The sequence below is a fragment of the Eurosta solidaginis genome, chromosome 5 (assembly GCF_040869045.1).
Source record: "Eurosta solidaginis isolate ZX-2024a chromosome 5, ASM4086904v1, whole genome shotgun sequence".
Lineage (NCBI taxonomy): Eukaryota > Metazoa > Arthropoda > Insecta > Diptera > Tephritidae > Eurosta > Eurosta solidaginis.
In genome coordinates, this window is record NC_090323.1 from 275632223 (window position 1) to 275654669 (window position 22447).

The window sequence follows — 22447 nt, forward strand, 5'->3', positions numbered from 1 at the left end:
GGTATTTACAGTGATTGCGAAACCTATCATTTACCTCGGAGTCCTTGTTTGGTCGTCAAATAAACATCTGGTAACACTATGGTCATTCAGTTTATGCCATGTCTGTACGGACCGGCCATTTCAGACTAAACTAACCTAGGCTAATTGATAATTTCTTCACTCATTTGAAAAACGTAGTGAAAAAGTTACCTAAACATATTTTTGATTTTGCTGATATTTCTGTAGCTCTAATTGACTGATTGACTTCCGTTTATGCATCCCACCTATCGAAATTGAAATCGAAGCTCTATTATTTATTGATTTAAAGTCGACACAAAACGAAAACGGTCGATTGGTAAAGTGTAAAATTTGTACAAAAACTATTATAACTTATAAGTTATACGATTAACATTAAAGTAAACTCGTGTATTTAACAATTGAAGATAATACAGAGAGAATATGAAACTATAAAATATCAGGTCAAATTAGAAAGTATTAGGCTATTTAACGCAGGAAGCAAACATTCGATGCATATACATTTATACAGATCATTGTAGTGCGCGCATCCAATCCGCAGAGGGTCACTTTTTGCGCAGTTTAGGCGACATAGCGGTAAAAGAAGGCACGTAGTGTCTCGTCGTCCTAGAAGAACAGCGAAATTAAACCGAGTTAGCAATTCGGAAGAATCAATCTCTCCGATGACCAACTTATGGTGAACATTACCCCAATTAGTATTCTACGGTTTTATAGGCAGAAGGATGAGAAGAAGCCACCTTCTGAAAGGTGGACGATGAATGCTAGAATCCCAATTAAGACCGCGAAGTGCAAATATTAAAATTGTTTCTGAACAGACTCAATCCGAGTTATATGATTTTTGTGTACAGGACACCAGGCACACGAGCATTATTCAAGTACTGGTCGGACGAAGGAAGTGTATAGAATATTCGTGAGGAGATAACGATCGTTAAACTCTTTGGCTCAACGTTTAACAAATTCAAATGTATACCCGTGGCATATTAAAATATAGTTTACAGCCGTTTAATCGGAAAGGAAAACAAAATGTACAATTTAAAAAGCACTGAGGATTTTTTACCAAAGCTCGTCAACTAAATTCTTCTTATTCTTGATAATTTACGAAAATTCGTGAAAGCTTTACGGAAATTTCGAATTTTTTATTTAGAGTATTCAGAAGCTTTTCAAGCTTTTTTTGGACTATTCAATTTTAGTCCACCAAGGGAAAAGTTAGTGGACTCAAAATTCGCGTTGTTTTGAAAAATTGTTTTCCGAAGTATGTTTTAGATCTTCTTCCATACAATGGCGCACAGCTTAATTTTTAGGAAGAAAAAAACTGAGACATGCACAAATAAAAATTGAAATTAAAAGTTATTAAAAAACGTTTTAAGATTGGTTTGCATACTTTCAATAAAAAACTTCATAATTTTTTTTACATTTTCGATAATAAAAAAAGAAGAATTTAATTTACGAAATTTGATAATAATAGCCACTGCTCTTTCCGTATTCGCCACTGTATATGGGTTGAGCTGATCAAAAAAATCTTTCAAAATTGTTGAAATTCGTCTGCTGGAAAAATATCTTTGGGGCGGTCAAAATCCTGGTAATGTGTCCCACCGATTTGGTTGTTTTAGGACAACCACCCCACTCCTCGACCTCTAAATTTTTGTAAACTTCTGTAGCTCCTTGTTGTTCATATACTATGGCATCATGCGGTCTGCTCCTAACCGGATCTCCACCCCTCCAGTAATAGTCGCCACTTCCGTGGCAGAAGTCTATTAATCGAGGCAGACAAGGCTTCCGCTGTTACTCGTGCCAAAAGGCGTATCCAAGTCGCACCGCCGATTTTTACAGCTACAATATCCGCTTCCCAAGGCAGCCGGTTCTATGTACCGGAGCGACTCGGATTTTTCCCGACCAAGGACTGTCATTTCAGTATAACTCCATTTAATTTGTTGCGTAAGGAGGTTCACCGATGTTGATGGCCCGAATAGCTCCAAAATACAAATACAAATATCCGCTTCCCAAGGCAGCCGGTACCGGAGCGACTCGGATTTTTCCCGACCAAGGGCTGTCATTTCAGTATAACTCCATTTAATTTGTTGCGTAAGGAGGTTCACCGATGTTGATGGCCCGAATAGCTCCAATAATGTACTAGCCCAACCGTAGCAGGATAGCAGGATTTGATATGACCACTTTGAACCTTCTAAGTCATCCAATACCCCTTTCAGTGAGGAAAAGTGGGACCGCCATTGCCTCGCATGCTAAACTCGATTCGCCAGAGGTAGCTTGCGGTGAGCTAAACAACCCCTTGATTGGTTGTTGTTGTTCTTGTATCAGCTTCTTGAGGGGTTTTTGCCGGATATAGATAGATCAGCTACATCCCAGAAACAAGCACCTTTAAGGTATAAGCCTCGCTTCCCAAGGCAGTCGGTTCTATGTACCGGAGCGACTCGGGATTTTTCCCGACCAAGGACTGTCATTTCAGTGTGACCCCATTTAATTTGTTTCGTCCCACAAATTGTCATCCTCCTAGCAGCTCCTTGCAGCAGGACTGCTACATATTCTCTTACTCCGGGAAGGTATCGAACCCAATCCGGGTCCGTCTCCTGACCCCGGTCCTGAGAAATGGTTTTGCTGCATTTGCCAGAAAAGAATCTTTTTAGGACGGTCATACTCTGTTCAGTGTGTCTCGTGCAAGGGATGGTTGCATCGGACAGGTTGTTCTGGGCTTGATCCCAAAACCCGACGTCCACGTAACTTTTATAAATCTTTTGTGGCTACTTGCTGCTCACGCCCAAGGGCGTCCCGTAGTTTACGCCTAAGCGTATCCCCACTACCTTCCAGCAGCTTCGCTGCTCAGCAAGCCACAACAAGTACCCGCTGCTGCTCGCGCCCCACGGCGCCAACAACTCAAACAGCTGATACCACTCATAACTACTAACTTCGTAGTAGAGCTGGTAGCAATGCTGAGCATCAGCCCCTGCCCCCGTCTTCTTCTCCCCCCCTCTTTTCTGGCAGCAATCGTGCAGGTCAGGGAAACAGACTCTTAGTCCCTGCCTCCGTTTGCACCGTCTGCCAGCACAGAATATATAGGTTTGCGACATCCGCTCAATGCAGCTCCTGCCTTGGGTGGTGCCACTTTCCTAGATGTTCTGGTCTCCGCGACGGCAACCCCTCGACGGGTTTCATCGCGCCATGTTGCCAGGTCGCAAACCCAAATCATCCGGGTACCCCAATGCTTGCCCAAGGGCGCCCAGTCCCAAGGCCACAACAGCAATTGCGTCCTGGCCTTCCACAACCTAGGCGTAGTCACCCCTCACTTACCCTAGAGTGGCGGCGTCACCCCTCATGCACTTCAGAATTCTGCAGTTCAACTGTAATGGACTAACTGGGAAGATTACGGAGATAGTCGATTTCATGAAGCGGCACAACATCCGCATTGCTGCGATTCAAGAGACTAAACTCACAGCAAGATCTGCATTGCAGACCTGCTCTGGTTATAATGTCCACAGGAAAGACCGCGAGAGCGGAAATGGAGGCGGCCTCGCGTTTATTATACACCACTCTGTGCAATATCATATATTTGATCCTGGCATCGACCGCAGTGACAATGTCTTAGAACGTCAAGGCCTATCTGTCCGGTCAGGCGATGCAAATCTAGAAATCATCAACATCTACATCCCTCCTGTCACCTGTTGCCCCAGTGGATACCGCCCTAATATCGAGGCCTTACTCACTGGCAACAATCGCATTATCTTAGGCGATTTCAATGCCCATCACGACCTATGGCATTCAAACTTGCGGGCGGACAGTAGGGGTGAGATGTTGGCGGATCAAATAGACGAAACGACGTTCTGCACAATAAACGGAGACGCCCCCACACGTATGGTAGGAAGCTGTCATAGCTCGCCAGATATCTCAATCGTGAGCGCAGAACTCGTAAACTGCGTCAACTGGCAGCCGATGGTAACATTGGCATCCGACCACCTGCCCATACTTATTTCGTTCGAGCGTACCGCCGACTTCATCGTCACCGAAAAACGCACTTTCATAAACTTCAAAAAAGGAAAGTGGGAAGAATATAAATCTGCAACAGACAGCAGCTTTGCTGCCCTCCCTATCCCGACTGATGCCCGCCAAGGGGAGCGTGCCTTCCGTAAGGTGATTGAATCCGCCTCGGCACATTTCATTCCCGCCGGGAGAATTCCCGAAATCCGGCCCCACTTCCCGGCGGAGGCCGCGAGCTTAGCGAGGGAACGCGACCTTATAAGACAGCTTGATCCAGGCGACCCCTAAATAAGGGATATAAACCAACGCATCAGATTGCTTGTGGACGAACACAAGCGGGCGAAATGGGAAGAGCACCTAAGAGGTTGTAACCTCTCTACCGGTGTAGGTAAACTTTGGTCCACCGTAAAATCCCTATCGAATCCGACTAAGCACAAAGACAAAGTTTCCATCGGCTTTGGCGATAAGGTGCTTCCCAAGGCAGTCGGTTCTATGTACCGGAGCGACTCGGGATTTTTCCCGACCAAGGACTGTCATTTCAGTGTAACCCCATTTAATTTGTTTCGTCCCTCCCACAAATTGTCATCCTCCCAGCAGCTCCTTGCAGCAGGACTGCTCCATATTCTCTTGCTCCGGGAAGGTATCGAATCCAATCCGGGTCCGTCTCCTGACCTCGGTCCTGAGAAATGGTTTTGCTGCATCTGCCGGAAAAGAATCTTTTTAGGACGGTCATACTCTGTTCAGTGTGTCTCGTGTAAGGGATGGTTGCATCGGACAGGTTGTTCTGGGCTTGATTCCAAAACCCGACGTCCACGTAACTTTTATAAATCTTTTGTGGCTCCTTGCTGTTCACGCCCAAGGGCGTCCCGTAGTCTACGTCTAAGCGCCCCCCCATTACCTTCCAGCAGCCCCGCTGCTCAGCAAGCCACAACAAGTACCCGCTGCTGCTCGCGCCTTACGGCGCCAACAACTCAAACAGCTGCTACCACTCATAACTACAATCTTCGTAGTAGAGTCGGAAGCAATGCTGAGCAACAGCCCCTGCCCCCGTCTTCTCCCCCCCTCTTTTCCGGCAGCAATCGTGTAGGTCAGGGAAACAGACTCTTAGTCCCTACCTCCGTTTGCACCGTTTGCCAGCACAGAATATATATGTTTGCGACATCCGCCCAATGCAGCTCCTGCCTCGGGTGGTGCCACTTTCCTAGATGTTCTGGTCTCCGCGACGGCAACCCCTCGGCGGGTTTCATCGCGCCATGTTGCCAGGTCGCAAACCCAAATCATCTGGGTACCCCAATGCTTGCCCAAGGACGCCCAGTCCCAGGGCCACAACAGCAATTGCGTCCTGGCCTTCCTGAACCCAGGCGTAGTCACCCGTCACTTACCCCCAGAGTGGCGACGTCTCCCCTCATGCACTTCAGAATTCTGCAGTTAAACTGTAATGGACTAACTGGGAAGATTACGGAGATAGTCAATTTCATGAAGCGGCACAACATCCGCATTGCTGCGATTCAAGAGACTAAACTCACAGCACGATCTGCATTGCAGTCCTGCTCTGGGTATAATGTCCACAGAAAAGATCGCGAGAGCGGAAATGGAGGCGGCCTCGCGTTTATAATACACCACTCTGTGCAATATCACATATTTGATCCTGGCATCGACCGCAGGGACAACGTCTTAGAACGTCAAGGCCTATCTGTCCGGTCAGGCGATGCAAACCTAGAAATCATCAACATCTACATCCCCCCTGCCACCTGTTGCCCCGGTGGATACCACCCTAATATTAGAGCCTTACTCACTGGAAACAATCGCATTATTTTAGGCGACTTCAATGCCCATCATGATCTATGGCATTCAAATTTGCGGGCGGACAGTAGGGGCGAGATGTTGGCGGATCAAATAGAAGAAACGACGTTCTGCACAATAAACGGAGACGCCCCCACACGTATGGTAGGAAGCTGTCACAGTTCGCCAGATATCTCAATCGTGAGCGCAGAACTCGTAAACTGCGTCAACTGGCAGCCGATGGTATCATTGGCATCCGACCACCTGCCTATACTTGTTTCGCTCGAGCGTACCGCCGACTTCATCGTCACCGAAAAACGCACTTTCATAAACTTTAAAAAAGGAAAGTGGGGAGAATATAAATCCTTTACAGACAACCTCTTTGCTGCCCTCCCTATCCCGACTGATGCCCGCCAAGGGGAGCGTGCCTTTCGCAAGGTCATTGAATCCGCCTCGGCACGTTTCATTCCCGCCGGGAGAATTCCCGAAATCCGGCCCCACTTCCCGGCGGAGGCCGCAAACTTAGCGAGAGAACGGGACCTTATAAGGCAGCTTGATCCAGGCGACCCCCAAATAAGGGATATAAACCAACGCATCAGATTGCTTGTGGATGAACACAAGCGGGCGAAATGGGAGGAGCACCTAAGAGGTTGTAACCTCTCTACCGGTGTGGGTAAACTTTGGTCCACCGTAAAGTCCCTATCGAATCCGACTAAGCACAAAGACAAAGTTTCCATCGCCTTTGGCGACAAAGTGCTGTCGGATGCGAAAAAATGCGCGAGCGCTTTCTGCCGACAATATATAATGCATTCCACGGTCGACAAAGTTAGACGGAGGGCCAACAGACACGCACATAAACACAAATTCAGCGCGTCACCAATCACCATCATCGCTAAAGAGGTTGAGGACGCCATTGGTCGCGCTAAACCATCCAAAGCAGTGGGCCCAGACGGCATAGCCATGCCGATGCTTAAAAGCCTAGGGAAAGAGGGTTTCAAATATTTAGCGCAGGTCTTCAACCTGTCTCTTTCCACCTTTGTCATACCCGAGAAATGGAGAATGGCCAAGGTGGTCCCGCTACTAAAGCCTGGTAAACCAGCTAACATAGGAGAGTCGTATCGTCCGATATCTCTCCTATCGCCAGTAGCAAAGACGCTCGAAGCCATTTTGCTCCCTTATTTCCAAGCAAATTTGCAACTAGCCTCCCATCAGCATGGCTTCAGAAAACTCCATAGCACTACCTCCGCGCTAAATGCCATTAGTACCCAGATAAATTGCGGTTTAAATCAAAACCCCCACCATAGAACAGTACTCGTAGCGCTAGACCTATCAAAAGCTTTTGATACGGTCAACCACGGCTCGTTACTGCAAGACCTGGAAGGGTCTACCCTTCCCCCATGTCTTAAAAGGTGGACCGCAAATTATCTGGGTGGTCGGCAGGCATCGGTGCTATTTAGAAACGAAACATCAAAGCCAAGGAGAATTAAACAAGGGGTTCCACAGGGTGGTGTCCTATCCCCACTTTTGTTTAATTTCTACATATCTAAACTACCTTCACCACCGGAAGGAGTCACAATCGTTTCCTACGCCGATGACTGCACAGTAATGGCCACAGGCCCAGGCCCACAGATCGATGAGCTATGCAATAAAATAAACGGCTACCTCCCTGATCTCTCCAGTTTTTTCGCCTCGCGAAACCTGGCATTATCACCGACTAAATCTTCCGCGACCTTATTTACAACATGGACGTCCCAAATGTCGACCATTTTGAACATCCACGTCGATGGCTCTACGCTACCGACTGTCCTACACCCCAAAATCTTGGGTGTGACGTTTGATCAGGATCTACATTTTGGTGAGCACGCAGCCGCAATTGTTCCGAGAATTCAGAGCCGTAACAAAATCCTCAAATCCCTTGCTGGCAGTACCTGGGGAAAAGATAAAGAAACACTCATGACTACATACAAAGCAATTAGCCAGCCGATTACGTGCTACGCGTCACCCATATGGTCGCCAAGCCTAAAAATTACCCACTGGAAGAAGCTACAGGCCTGCCAAAATACTGCTCTCAGAATTGCAACGGGCTGTCTTCTTATGTCCCCAGAACACCATCTACATAATGAGGCGAGAATACTCCCCATCAGGGAAAGAAACGAGATGCTGACCAAACAGTTCCTGTTGAATACCCAGAAACCTGGGCATCCCAACAGACATCTGATTGACGAGCCAGCACCGCCTAGGGGCTTAAGGAGTCATCTCCGTAAGCATTTTGAGGAAATACGGCATCTGAGAACACAGCCGTATGAAGCGAAAAAACACAAGCAGGTCCTTGGTGTACTCCACATACAGGCGTCGGACCTTTATGCCGGGAATTGCCCGGTGAACCCAGTACTCAAAGTAAAGTATCCAAAACTTGCGGAAGAGGAACGCATACTCCCCAGGGAAACGCGTGTCACTCTGGCTCAACTTCGTTCTGGATACTGTAACAGGTTAAACTCTTACATATCCAGAATCAACCCCGACATACAAAATGTATGCCCCGCTTGCAATGTGTCCCCACATGACACCAACCATCTCTTTAATTGTAATGTGGAACCAACGCCTCTAACACCCCTTTCCCTATGGTCCACCCCTGTTGAAACAGCAAGTTTCCTTGGACTCCCGTTAGAGGATATTGATGACAGTTTGTGATCGGTCGCGTCTGTTAGGTGGGGCGAAGCACTGCTACAACAACAACAACATAAGGTGCTGTCGGATGCGAAAAAATGCGCGAGCGCTTTCTGCCGACAATATATAATGCATCCTACGGTCGACAAAGATAGACGGAGAGCCAATAGACACGCACATAAACACAAACTCAGCGCGTCACCAATTACCATCACCGCTAGAGAGGTTGAGGACGCCATTGGTCGCGCTAAACCATCCAAAGCAGTGGGCCCAGACGGCATAGCCATGCCGATGCTTAAAAACCTAGGGAAAGAGGGTTTCAAATATTTAGCGCATGTCTTCAACCTGTCTCTTTCCACCTTTGTCATACCCGAGAAATGGAAAATGGCCAAGGTGGTCCCGCTACTAAAGCCTGGGAAACCAGCTAACGTAGGTGAGTCATATCGTCCGATATCTCTCCTATCGCCAGTGGCAAAGACGCTTGAAGCCATTTTGCTCCCTTATTTCCAAGCACATTTGCAGCTAGCCCCTCATCAGCATGGCTTCAGAAAACTCCATAGCACTACCTCCGCGCTAAATGTCATTAGCACCCAGATAAATTGCGGTTTGAATCAATATCCCCACCATAGAACAGTACTCGTAGCGTTAGACCTATCAAAAGCTTTTGATACGGTCAACCATGGCTCGTTACTGCAAGACCTAGAAGGGTCCACCCTTCCCCCATGTCTTAAAAGGTGGACCGCAAATTATCTGGGTGGTCGGCAGGCATCGGTGCAATTCAGAAACGAAACATCAAAACAAAGGAGAATTAAACAAGGGGTGCCACAGGGTGGTGTCCTATCCCCGCTTTTGTTTAATTTCTACATATCTAAGCTACCTTCACCACCGGAAGGAGTCACAATCGTTTCCTACGCCGATGACTGCACAATAATGGCCACAGGCCCAGGCCCAAAGATCGATGAGCTATGCAATAAAATAAACGGCTATCTCCCTGATCTCTCCAGTTTTTTCGCCTCGCGAAACCTGGCATTGTCACCGACTAAATCTTCCGCGACCTTATTTACAACATGGACGCCCCAAATGTCGACCATATTGAACATCCACGTCGATGGCACTACGCTACCGACTGTCCTACACCCCAAAATCTTGGGTGTGACGTTTGATCAGGATCTACATTTTGGTGCGCACGCAACGGCAATTGTTCCAAGAATTCAGAGCCGTAATAAAATCCTCAAATCCCTTGCTGGCAGTACCTGGGGAAAAGATAAAGAAACGCTCTTGACCACATACAAAGCAATTAGCCAGCCGATTACGTGCTACGCGTCACCCATATGGTCGCCAAGCCTAAAAACCACCCACTGGAAGAAACTACAGGCCTGCCAAAATACTGCTCTCAGAATCGCCACGGGCTGTCTTCTTATGTCCCCAGAACACCATCTGCATAATGAGGCGAGAATACTCCCCATCAGGGAGAGAAATGAGATGCTGACCAAACAGTTTCTGTTGAATACCCAGAAACCTGGGCATCCCAACAGACATCTGATTGACGAACCAGCACCGCCTAGGGGCCTAAGGAGTCATCTCCGTAAGCATTTTGAGGAAATACGGCACCTGAGAACCCAGCCGTATGAAGCGGAAAAACACAAGCAGGTCCTTGGTGAACTCCATAGACAGGCGTCGGACCTTTATGTCGGGAATTGCCCGGTGAATCCAGTACTTGAAGAAAAATATCCAGAACTCGCAGAAGAGTCCCGCATACTCCCCAGGGAAACGCGTGTCACTCTTGCTCAACTTCGTTCTGGATACTGTAACAGGCTAAACTCTTACCTATCCAGAATCAACCCCGACATACAAAATGTATGCCCTGCTTGCAATGTGTCCCCACATGACACCAACCATCTCTTTAATTGTAATGTGGAACCAACGCCTCTAACACCCCTTTCCTTATGGTCCACCCCTGTTGAAACGGTAAGTTTCCTTGGACTCCCGTTAGAGGATATTGATGACAATTTGTGGTCGGTCGCGGCTATTAGGTGGGGCGAGCATTGCTACAACAACAACAACAACAACAGGTATAAGCCTGACCATCTCGAAAACAATTTAATAAGTCCACATTGAAGTGTTTAGGCCATCCTGCGCCAAACCCCTAGTTCCATGAGGAATTTGTGGTCGGCTGCTAAAGAAACAGGATTCGCCACGGGTAGGTGGAGCTATAAATTGCGTTGGCATCCGTTTTAAAATAAATATCAAAAATTGTCTCAAATGCATTTAGACCAATTTTATTATAAGTTGTAAGCAGTCTTTCTTTGTCCTTGCCAAAAGTGCAATGGCGAGAGATTTTATTCCCAATCTTAACTGTAGATGCATTTGGAGTTACATGTGCTGAAAAGTAGGACTATAGAACATCCCTTCCAATACTTTAGGGTGTCTGACAGTCGGTTAGATAATGCGATCGACGTGGATGTTCAATAATTCTATGAATGCCGCGGTAATATTCTCGGCGCCATAGCTCGCTGGGGTTTTAACATCTGTTTCCAAAAGGTATGCTTCCTGTAAGATGCCAGAAGCTATTTCTAGACCTTAAAGGTGTACAGCAGAATATTTGTGAAAAGCAAATACAATAGTTGGTTAGTATCTATATTAATGATTCTAATTTTACAATAAAAACATACTAATCGATATGTAAATATTTATCGTATGCTGTTGTTGTTGTAGCGAAAAGCCTACTCCTCGAAGGCTTTGGGGAGTGTTATCGATGTGATGGTCCTTTGCCGGATACAGATTCGGTACGCTCCGGTAACACAGCACCATTAAGGTGCTAGCCCGACCATCTCGGGAACGCTTTATATGGCCACATTAAACCTTCAGGCCATCCCTCCCTCCCCACAACCAAGTTCCATGAGGAGCTTGGGGTACTCCGGTAGGTATGCCTGTCGTAAGGGGCGACTAAAATACCAGATTCAAGGGGCTGTGTAGCGCAACCTTTCAGGTTGCCAGCGCAATATATAGCTTCTCCAAACCCAATTGTCAACCTCACCTATCCGCGGCGAATCCTGTTTCACTAACAGACGAGGCTCTGGCGACCCCAAGCTCCTCATGGAACTTGGGGGTAGGGAGGGAGCGAATGGCCTGAAGGTTTAATGTGGCCACATAAATCGTTCCCGAGATGGTCGGGCTAGCACCTTAATGGTGCTATGGTACCGGAGCGTACCGGATTTGTTCCGGCAAAGGACCATCACATCGATAACACTCCCCAAAGCCTTCGGGGAGCAACCTTATGGCTACAACAACAACATCAGGAGCTTGGGGTCGCCAGAGCCTCGTCTGTTAGTGAAACGGGATTCGCCGCTCGAAGGTGAGGTTGACAATTGGGTTGGAGAAGCTATATATTGCGCTACACAACCCCTTGAACCCCCTACACAACCCCATGAAATCATCACAAACCCTTGAATCCCGTATCGTATGCCGTCTTTTTATTTGCTGCTGAAGGTAAAACGTCACAACAAAGATGTCAAAATCGCATTATGTAATTGCACATGATTTACTTAAAATCTTCTATGGGCGTCGGAAAACTAAAAAAATAATATTCCTTTAACTGTACGTTTTGAGTGCATATTTTCAGCTTAATAATTAGGAGCTGCACTAGCTATTACACAATTAAATAAATTATTTTCTTATTAAATCGACCTTCTATGTCGACTATGCTGCACTAACACAAACACTCCTTTTGGTTGACCTAATAGCACTTTTATTTTCATTGATTAAAAACATACACCGCTGCAATCATATACAAAATATTTTCTCGGTGTTGTAATAGGAACTAATATTTTTGAGCAATATTTAATTATTTTATAACCAGAAAATCTTTTACCTGAAAATAGACTCTGAGCCAACTCGTACGATTGAAAATCGAACTGGATTTGACAGCTTGAAATTTGTTGCGTTGCCGTATTGATACAAACAACATATATTCCATACAGAAAAAGAAGCCACATAAACAAAAATTTAACAGTGACGGCAAGAGTCATTAGACTTTTTCTTATTTGTTTTTTTTTTTGTGCTTGTACTCCATTCTAGCTCAACTGTATTTATAGCTATGATTTTTTACAATGCATTTAATGCTTGAAACACAATGCCGAGCGACGACGATATACGCCGCAATGGTGTGATGTGACATCATATATTCACATCAACATATCAAATGTTGACATCACATTCTCATAGTCGCGTGTTTTTTTTTTACACGCGGCCGTATACGTTTGCGCGTGAAAAAAAACGCCTATCCTCGCTTAGATAATGCTTAAGAGACCCATCTAGCGGCAGTGGTTAAATAACTACCCTTCAAAAAACGCGAGTACTCTATAAATAATGTAAGGAATACTCCTTTGGGAGTATAGGGCGGCTCCAAATCTAATATGTATTCATACAAAAAATGTGCTCCAATTAACATTGCGATGTCCTAGAAGAGGAGTAGGTGATCCCACTCTCGCTTTGTCTGTGAGTATTCCATAGAGTACATACGTGAGAGTACTTTCCAAAGTACTTTCACTGTAGTACTCCATGGAGCACCCACAGAGGATCATATGCCAAAGTATTAAAGAGGAATTGTGTCGCAAAGAATTATCGAAGTGAATTTAATTTAAAATGAAAGTAAATGAAGAGGGGCAATACAACTTTTATATTTTATACTACGAATATTATGTTATTTAGCATTTGCGTGAATAAAGAAACTAATATAATACGTATACGCATACGTGAATAAAGAAGCTAATATAATATGTATACATAAAACCAGTGCGCTGTTGCATTTTATCAGAGTTGCCATAGTTAAATTTTAGTTATTTGCCGTCTTTCAGTGAGTTTTACAGCTCCGGCTCACGCTCAATTCTCACGGGAATGCTCTGGATCATTGAGAGACTTGAGAAGCAGATGTCGTGAAATTTTCGCACACGTGAAATGTGATAGGCAGATGTTGCCGCTGTTTCTCATTTAACTCATACGGCGAAAGGCTAAGCAGCGACATCTATTTTTGAAAAAGTAGGTATATTAAAGGCCGCGTTGTCAACCTAAAAAGAAGTAATTAACAAATTATCTGGCTTCTATCTGGATTTATCTGGCTCAAATCTTTGTTGTTGCATTTACATGCAAAATTATTTATCTGGCTCAAGATTTTGCCGCCGGATGATAGCTATAGAATTAGTGTAGAGGGTGAAATAAAAACACATATTTCAGTTACATCTGTATATAATGCGTATTGAAATTTAGTAGTACTAATGTTATGCGTAGCAATTTCAGAGGTGTATTTAAGGTTTGTCGCTTAGCAGTCCATATAAAGTATAAAGCCGGAGTCATTGGTGCCGTATGTCGTATCGCTGTATCCGTATCCCTAACGTAATCAGCTGTTTATCGTTACGACGGTAAACCAAAACCCAATTGGTTGGCTACGATACGGTTACGACCTTAGCGGCACCAATAATCGATTGCATTGATTCTCATAAGATTGGTCGAATCAGCTGTTATAAGGTTACCTATACGGTTACCGATAAAGCACCAATGTCTCCAGCTTAAGCGTATAGACGTTTACGTGTAAAAAAAAAAACACGGCTAAAGATGAAAACAATTAAAACTTTCTTAATTCTCTGCTTTAGCACTTGACTGCTAAAACACGCCCAAAATGATAAGAAATTAACAAAACAAAACAATAATGTTAAGAAATTAAATAAAAAATTAAAAATTATATGTAAAGAAAAAAAATTTGTTTTTGGATATTATGTTTTCTTTTTTTATACTTAAAAAATTGGTTGTTGTTGTTGTTGTTGTAGCAGTGCTTCGCCCAGGCATGCTTAACGAACGAAACGATAACGTTAATTTGACGATCTTAACGTTAATAAACGAAACGAAGTGACTTCGTTCCGTTTATTAGCGTTGATTATCGTAACGAAATGATATCGTTTCGTTCGTTAAGCATGCCTGGCTTCGCCCCACCCATGGCGCAACGATACAAGGTGGCAGCATGGGACAGCTGATTTTAAACTTTTTTTGTTTAATTTGATACATCAACTTCCGGCGTAGTACGATTTTGACATTTGTCCATCGAATTTACAAAAACAAAGTACATGAAATTTTTATTTATGTTTGTAGGTATGTCACCATGCTGCCACCTTGTATCGTTCCGCTATGGCCCCACCTAACATCCGCGACCGATCACAAATTGTCATCAATATCCTCTAACGGTAGTCCAAGGAAACTTGCTGTTTCAACAGGGGTGGACCATAAAGAAAGGGGTGTTAGAGGCGTTGGTTCCACATTACAATTAAAGAGATGGTTGGTGTCATGTGGGGACACATTGCAAGCGGGGCATGCATTTTGTATGTCGGGGTTGATTCTGGATAGGTAAGAGTTTAACCTGTTACAGTATCCAGAACGAAGTTGAGCAAGAGTGACACGCGTTTCACTGGGGAGTATGCGTTCCTCTTCCGCGAGTTTTGGATATTTTTCTTTGAGTACTGGATTCACGGGGCAATTCCCGGCATAAATGTCCGACGCCTGTTTGTGGAGTTCACCAAGGACCTGCTTGTGTTTTTTCGCTTCATACGGCTGGGTTCTCAGGTGCCGTATTTCCTCAAAATGCTTACGGAGATGACTCTTTAAGCCCCTAGGCGGTGCTGACCATTCCAGGTCTTGTAGTAACGAGCCATGGTTGACCGTATCAAAAGCTTTTGATAGGTCTAGCGCTACGAGTACTGTTCTATGGTGGGGGTTTTGGTTTAAACCGCAATTTATCTGGGTGCTAATGGCATTTAGCGCGGTGGTAGTGCTTTGGAGTTTTCTGAAGCCATGCTGATTAGAGGCTAGCTGCAAATTTGCTTGGATATAAGGGAGCAAAATGGCTTCAAGCGTCTTTGCTACTGGCGATAGGAGAGATATCGGACGATACGACTCTCCTATGTCAGCTGGTTTACCAGGCTTTAGTAGCGGGACCACTTTGGCCATTTTCCATTTCTCGGGTATGACAAAGGTGGAAAGAGACAGGTTGAAGACATGCGCTATGCCGTCTGGGCCCACTGCTTTGGATGGTTTAGCGCGACCAATGGCGTCCTCAACCTCTTTAGCGGTGATGGTGATTTGTGACGCGCTGAATTTGTGTTTATGTGCGTGTCTGTTGGCCCTCCGTCTATCTTTGTCGACCGCAGAATACATTATATATTGTCGGCAGAAAGCGCTCGCGCATTTTTTCGCATTCGACAGCACTTTGTCGCCAAAGGCGATGGAAACTTTGTCCTTGTGTTTAGTCGGATTCGATAGGGACTTTACGGTGGACCAAAGTTTATCCACACTGGTAGAGAAGTTACAACCTCTTCGGTGCTCCTCCCATTTCGCCCGCTTGTGGTCATCCACAAGCAATCTGATGCGTTGGTTTATATCCCTTATTTGGGGGTCGCCTGGATCAAGCTGCCTTATAAGGTCACGCTAAGTTTGCGGCCTCCGCCGGGAAGTGGGGCCGGATTTCCGGAATTCTCCCGGCGGGAATGAAACGTGCCGAGGCGGATTCAATGACCTTGAGGAAGGCACGCTCCCCTTGGCGGGCATCAGTCGGGATAGGGAGGGCAGCAAAGAGGTTGTATGTAAAATATTTATATTCTTCCCACTTTCCTTTTTTGAAGTTTATGAAAGTGCGTTTTTCGGTGACGATGAAGTCGGCGGTACGCTCGAGCGGAATAAGTATAGCAGGTGGTCGGATGCCAATGTTACCATCGGCTGCCAGTTGACGCAGTTTACGAGTTCTGCGCTCACGATTGAGATATCTGGCGAACTGTGACAGCTTCCTACTATACGTGTGGGGGCGTCTCCGTTTATTGTGCAGAACGTCGCTTCTTCTATTTGATCCGCCAACATCTCACCCCTACTGTCCGCCCGCAAATTTGAATGCCATAGATCGTGATGGGCATTGAAATCGCCTAAGATAATGCGATTGTTGCCAGTGAGTAAGGCTCTGATATTAGGGCGGTATCCACTGGGGCAACAGGTGGCAGGAGGGATGTAGATGTTGATGATTTCTAGGTTTGCATCGCCTGACCGGACAGATAGGCCTTGACGTTCTAAGACATTGTCCCTGCGGTCGATGCCAGGATCAAATATATAATATTGCACAGAGTGGTGTATGATAAACGCGAGGCCGCCTCCATTTCCGCTCTCGCGATCTTTTCTGTGGACATTATACCCAGAGCAGGTCTGCAATGCAGAACTTGCTGTGAGTTTAGTCTCTTGAATCGCACCAATGCGGATGTTGTGCCACTTCATGAAATCGACTATCTCCGTAATCTTCCCAGTTAGTCCATTACAGTTTAACTGCAGAATTCTGAAGTGCATAGGGGGAGACGTCGCCACTGTGGGGGTAAGTGACGGGTGACTACGCCTGAGGAAGGCCAGGACGCAATTTCTGTTGTGTCCCTGGGAGTGGGCGTCCTTGGGCAAGCATTGGGGTACCCGGATGTTTTGGGTTTGCGACCTGGCAACATGGCGCGATGAAACCCGTCAGGCGGTTGCCGTCGCGGAGACCAGAACATCTAGGAAAGTGGCAGAGCTGCATGGGCGGATGTCGCAAACATATATATTCTGTGCTGGCAAACGGTGCAAACGGAGGTACGGACTAAGAGTCTGTTTCCCTGACCTACACGATTGCTGCCGGAAAAGGGGGGGAGAAGACGGGGGCAGGGGCTGATGCTCAGCATTGCTACCGACTCTACTACGAAGATAGTAGTTATGAGTGGTAGCAGCTGTTTGAGTTGTTGGCGCCGTGGGGCGCGAGCACCAGCGGGTACTTGTTGTGGATTGCTGAGCAGCGGGGCTGCTGGAAGGTAGTGGGGGCGCTTAGGCGTAGACTACGGGACGCCCTTGGGCGTGAACAGCAAGGAGCCACAAAAGATTTATAAAAGTTACGTGGACGTCGGGTTTTGGGATCAAGCCCAGAACAACCTGTCCGATGCAACCATCCCTTACACGAGACACACTGAACAGAGTATGACCGTCCTAAAAAGATTCTTTTCCGGCAGATGCAGCAAAACTATTTCTCAGGACCGGGGTCAGGAGACGGACCCGGATTGGATTCGATACCTTCCCGGAGCAAGAGAACATGGAGCAGTCCTGCTGCAAGGAGCTGCTGGGAGGATGACAATTTGTGGGAGGGACGCAACAAATTAAATGGGGTTACACTGAAATGACATTCCTTGGTCGGGAAAAATCCCGAGTCGCTCCGGTACATAGAACCGACTGCCTTGGTAGTAGTGCAGTTTAGGGGCCCCACCCTAAAGTTGGCCAAAATTTTCGAGTGAGGTATCAAAAGACGCGTATTAATCTCGGGAACAATAATCCGAAGGCGGAAAAGAAAAATTGTATCTCTGTCTGGAGATATTTGCAGTTGAAGTTGGCGATTTTCATGTGGTTGTTGTTGTGTAGTACCCACAAAAAAATTGTGCTACCGCCACGGTTATACCACACACCCGGACTTGGCATGGCGTAGCCGAGGGTTATTTTTTATAAGCGCTGCCGAAGCCCGCCAACGCAGAAAGGTGCTCTGCGCAAAAATACTATGGATCCCACCCCCGGTTTCGGAAGTACCGGCGGGTCTTTTATCGGTTTTTCGTTAATATCTTTTGAACGAGTAAAAAAAAGTCAACTTCCGCTTTTGGAACGTGAATACGCGTCTTTTGATACCTCACTCAAAAAAAAGGTCCAATTTTAGGGTGGGGCCCCTAAACTACACAATTACAAAAAAATTGAACAGCAGCAACCCTTGGGATGTTTGTCGTCATCGCCCGGCGGCGACGATAGAAATAAATCTATCGTCGCAAAATGACGTGCGTAAATTTCGCTCTTGACGTTCATTGTGTTCACCTTCATGTAATTCTGGGTATTCTATTTTTGACAAAGCGATGTCGCGTTTATTTCGCGCCGTCGTACAGTGGCGCCTCTGCCGTTAAAGCATGGCAAAAATTAAAAAAATCATGAAAGCGTTCGCTAAATCATCTACAAATACTGATGTTGATGGGTTGTCATCATATCTTTTTAAAAGTTGTTCTGCATTCGCTGCCCCTCTGCTGCTTCTGTTCAACAAATCACTAGAGCGGGGTCAGTTCATTGATACCTGGAAGGTAGGCTCTATTAATCCAATAGTGGCAACAAGAATAATATTGCCAATTATAGACCAATCGCTAAGATATACTCCGTATCAAAATTATTTGAGACTATTGTAAAAAATAAGATTTATTTGCAGCATGTCCATTGAACAGCATGGTTTCGTAAAAGGTCGTTCAACGGTCACAAATCTGGCAGTGTTTTCGGAATATTGCATCTCAGCGTTTCAAAACCGACTTCAAGTTGATAGTGTATACACAGACTTTTCAAAAGCTTTTGACAAAGTAAGTCACAAAATTTTAATATTGAAACTTAGGGCTCTAGGATTTCACTCCACCCTTTTAAATTTGTTTGAATCCTATCTCTCGTGTCGTAAATGTAAGGTCGTTGTTGATGGGTTCTCATCGGATTCCTTCATTGCGACGTCTGGAGTTCCTCAGGGTAGCATATTGGGTCCACTCCTTTTCATTATCTTCATAAATGATATATCCAGTTGTTTCAAGTACACTAATTTTCTTTTGTATGCTGATGATTTAAAGTTGTATTCGTCAATTACAAGTAAGGAGGACGTGTCGAATCTCCAATCTGATTTAGATAATGTCGCGATTTGGTGTAAACGAAATAAACTAAATTTAAATATTAAAAAATGCTCACATGTCTCCTACTCTAAGTCTCGCTGTCTTCTGCCTACATCTTACAATATTGATGGGCTTCCACTATCCACTTTAAGTGAAATTATCGATCTAGGTGTTGTATTCGATTCCAAATTTCTGTTTCACAGACATTTGAGCTACGTAATTGCAAATGCATATTCAACACTTGCATTCATTAGACGTTTGGCTCTGACTTTTCTGATCCCTACACTTTAAAATTGCTGTACACCTCGCTTGTACGTTCCAAATTAGAATACGCTGTTTTTATCTGGAGACCATACTATGATTGTCATATTAAGAGGCTTGAGCGAGTTCAAAAAGTGTTTGTCCGCTTTGCGTTGCGGTCATTAAACTTCAGAGACCCGATTCCCCTATAGGAGTCGTTGTTTGCTTATTAGCTTAAAGTCCTTAGATACTAGACGGTCCATTCTGTCCCTCACTTTTGTGTTCGACTTAATAAGTGGATTAATTGACTGTCCCTTCTTGCTTGAGCGAATACGTTTTAATATCCCGCAGAGGAGTTTTCGGAATCACGATATTTTCTGGTTGGACTTTGTTAGAACTAATTACGCAACTAATGCTCCGATTTTTAGAGCTTTGAAAGAATTTAATTCGCTTATGAACCCTGGAAATCTTGATTTTTCCTCTACGAAGGAAGTATTTAAACAAAGATTAAATGAACTTTTTCTTAGCTAATTAGTTTTTAAGTTAAAATAATAATGGTTGTTATTTTTTTAGATGCTTTTTCTTCTTGTAATCTGTCTGAAAACTTTTTATATTTTCTAGACTAATATTGAAATAAATAAATAAATAAATCTAATACATGTTTCTAATAGAGAATTTTCCAGGGGTCAAGAATATACAACTGTTTTTTCACAGAAAATTATAGTTTACCAGGTAGAGCCGCCCAAAATAGACCAATTTTAAACATTGGGAAAAATTTGAAATTTTTCTTTTTTTTCGTTGTATTTAAAATGGCTTTGTGAGTATATAAGGCGGCCGGTTGTTGTTTTCTTGCATAGCAATTAAAGGTAATTTAATTTAGGATTGAAAAAAAAAATTGTTTTTTTTGTTAAAACTTGGCGGATATACCTGTTTTTCGAAATGCCTATTTTTAGGCCCTTTTTAAAACTTTGATGGAAAAAAAATATTAAAATATGTGCTCCATCAAATTAACAGTAGTTAGTTGTGAAATATTCAGTTACCTAAATTCATAAAGTCTACCTGCGTCCAGCTGCAACTTCACTTTTTACATCAAATAAACTTAAACAACCTTGGACATAATACGCGCCTGAGCAGGAATATATAATTCAGTATACCTGAAATTCATTTTAATAATTTGAGTAGCTATATAAAGCTATCCATCTTACAATGCACATTATTATCATTCGTCTTTTGGAGATTAAGGAACTAAGTATTCTGTTTACTTAAATAAAGTGAATAGTATTTTTAATATAGTTCACAGTTTAATATTTAGTCAGATACACTCGAAGCCAATTCTAATATGTATCTAGAAAACTCGAAACTATTTGCGGTGTTTAAATCTACAAAGTCAAGAGGGGACTTCGTTGAGGCTATTATGAGAGAATTAGCGAGTGAAACAAGCATTAAAGAAAAGGAAGGCCTGGAAAATAAAATTGGTTTACAATAATTATAATAGAAAGAAATTGGAAGGACGTCTATCGTAACAATTCAAATCTTCTAAGTAAGCATGTAAAGTGGCTAGCTGACAAAACTTTTTTGGACGAAGAAACGCCTAGCACATCAACCAATCCAACTAGAGGGAGACCAACAAAACCCATAGAAGAGTGTTCTACCTACACAAGGAAAAGGAAGCTGTCTGATACCACAAAAGCTATGGCCACGACTCATCTTTCAGAAGCACTGGCTATTAAATATAAAAAATACGAAGAAAACGTGAAGTCTCATATAACAGAAGCAGTTGCGGTAGCAAGTCCAGTGCGACTGATGAGGATCAAAAACAGCATTCCCACACCACCAAATACGCTAACTAAGGAATACACTCCCGAAGAAGCTTTGGCGCTGTTTATAGATCTCGGTTTAACGAAGAAGAAATATATTATATTGCGTAAGTCATTATTGCAACGTAATGCCGATATTTTACGTGGATACAAAAAAATTACTCAAGCCAAGAAAGAAGTCCCAAAATAACCGAAGTATCAGCTGAAATTGAGCTACAAAACCTAATGGATCATACGTCTACACGACTCCTTCAAAGTTTTACTGAAGAAGAGTTGAAATCACTGCCAAAGGAGCTAGCATTGATAACTAAGTGGGGCTGTCATGGATCATCAGGACAAAGCGCATATAAATAAAGAATAAATGAAGACGATGAAACAATTACAGATAATAATATGTTTATGGCTTCTATTGTTCCATTACGACTAAAAGATGAAGCTTCAGAATATTGGAAAAATCCACGTCCGTCATCAACTATATTGTGCCGCCCGATATTATTTAAATACGAGAAGGAGTCTTCGGAACTCATAAAAGTTACAGTGAGTGAGTGAAATAAAAAATCAAATTGCCAAATTAGAACCAACAATAATTGAAATCGAAGAGAGGAATGTCATTACAATAAATCATGATTTTCTTCTAACAATGGTCGATGGAAAAGTTTTGAACTAAATAACAAATACGACATCTACAATGAAAAGTCCAATTTGTAAGAAGAGCCAAAAGGACTTTGAAAATCTTGATGATTCAATAACTGACGAACTAAATTATGAATATGGAATATCTCCTTTGCATGCTAGGATAAGATGTATGGAATTTGTTTTGAAGCTGGCTTATACACTACCACAACAAGGAGAAGTTTTCGACGACAATACAACATGTAAGGAGAAACAAAACAAGAGAAAAAAATAATTCAGGATGCATTCTATAAAGAGATTGGCCTTAGAGTTGACTGCCCAAAGTATGGATACGGAAATACAAATCAAGGTAACTCCTCAAGAAGATTTTTTGAAAACGATGAAGTGACTGCTCGCATAACAGGAGTTGATAGAGATATTGTGAAAAGATTGGAAGTAATTTTAAATATTTTAAATTGCCATAAACCAGTTAATGGGCCAAAATTTGGAGAATATGCATCTAAAACTACAGAGTTGCTGCATCAAAAGTACCCTGAGAAGAAACTTACACCAACGGTACATAAAATTTTTAGCACATGGAAAAGATTTAATAGA

At 43.9% G+C, this 22447-nt stretch overlaps 1 protein-coding gene across 6 annotated transcripts in view; it reads right to left on the reverse strand.

Annotated features, from left to right (window-relative positions):
- Window positions 1–12441, reverse strand: part of Ogdh (oxoglutarate dehydrogenase Nc73EF) — a 57078-nt gene extending 44637 nt beyond the window's left edge. For 2 of the 6 annotated variants that reach the window (XM_067790955.1, XM_067790956.1), the window contains exon 1: window positions 12323–12440. The gene's annotated coding sequence lies outside the window, so the exon portion shown is untranslated. Of the gene's footprint in view, window positions 1–12138; window positions 12303–12322 lie in introns of those variants that run through there. The other 4 variants (XM_067790952.1, XM_067790957.1, XM_067790953.1 and 1 more) reach the window with 4 other exon arrangements.
- Between the last annotated feature and the right edge of the window lie 10006 nt (window positions 12442–22447).